At 48.2% G+C, this 1,069-nt stretch overlaps 1 non-coding gene across 1 annotated transcript; it reads right to left on the reverse strand.

The window, feature by feature from the left end:
* Positions 1 to 368: 368 nt before the first annotated feature.
* Positions 369 to 440, reverse strand: Trnaa-agc (transfer RNA alanine (anticodon AGC)). The gene has a single exon. It is a non-coding gene; the product is annotated as a tRNA-Ala (tRNA).
* Positions 441 to 1,069: the final 629 nt, after the last annotated feature.

Genomic DNA, 1,069 nt, shown 5'->3' on the forward strand with positions numbered 1-1,069 from the left:
ATCTGTTTTTTATCGGAGCTCCCTCCCAAGCCAGGCAGCACAGGTGGAAATGCTGCCTTCCTTAAAAATAAATAAACAAACAATAATAAATTTGCTACAGCAACACTAAATGGATCCTTTTTTGTTTCCCTAAGGAACAGTGCAAAAAAAGAAGAAGGGACACTTTGGGCTTACCCGCCAGACCAACCGTTTCTGGGTTGTGTATCCCAGACTAGTGATGGGTAAACAGTATTCCTCTAGAGAGCCCTTGGCCAAGAAAAAAAGCAAGGCAGGGTCATGCATAGCAGAGGGAAGTGACAGCTAAGGGCAGGGTGGGTGCTGTTCTCATTGAGTTCCTCTATTAAATGCTTTCTATTTCATTAGTTTTGTTTCAGTGCTGGGGATTGAACCCAGGGCCTCCTGCGTGCTAGGTAAGTGCTCTCCCACTGAGCTATACCCAAATTCTTGCTCAATGCCTTTTGGAGTACCTTTCTGAGAATATGCATTCACTTCCCACCTCCAGACCACGCTGGGGTTCCCTGCTATCCATTACGTGCCAGTCACACCTGGAGTGACATCTTTTTTTTTTTTAACCAATCTAAGGCCTGCATGAGCTCCAGGCACTGGGCCTACTCTGGGTTTCCTACCCAGGGTTCTGGGGGTCTACCCCTGAGGTGACTACCAGGTTTCGGAATGACATGGACGCCCTTGTGAAAATCTCTGTGAAGGGAGACCTGTGGGATTTCAGAACGCATGACAGGGTAGAAGGAACACACGGTAAAGTAGAACCATTCTTGGTTGATACTTCCTCTCTCTCAGGAAGTTCTAGTTCCCCCTTCAGCCTAGCGGTGCTTAGATTCCCAAGCCATTGCTCAATGGAGTGAGATCATGTCTTTGGGGGTACTATAATCACTGTTTAAATGCTGAGTGGGCGGGAACCATCCTGGCTCCACAGCCCCTCAAAATGTTGCTCCCCTGTGCCCGTGTATAGGGAGAGGGACTAGAAAGCCAGGGTGAAGTCCTGACGGCTTATAGACAAAGAGCTGTGATGATAACTAGTGATAACTAGAAGGAGGTCTCCCAGGGCGGG

This window comes from Microtus pennsylvanicus, chromosome 2, assembly GCF_037038515.1.
Source record: "Microtus pennsylvanicus isolate mMicPen1 chromosome 2, mMicPen1.hap1, whole genome shotgun sequence".
Classification (NCBI taxonomy): Eukaryota; Metazoa; Chordata; class Mammalia; order Rodentia; family Cricetidae; genus Microtus; species Microtus pennsylvanicus.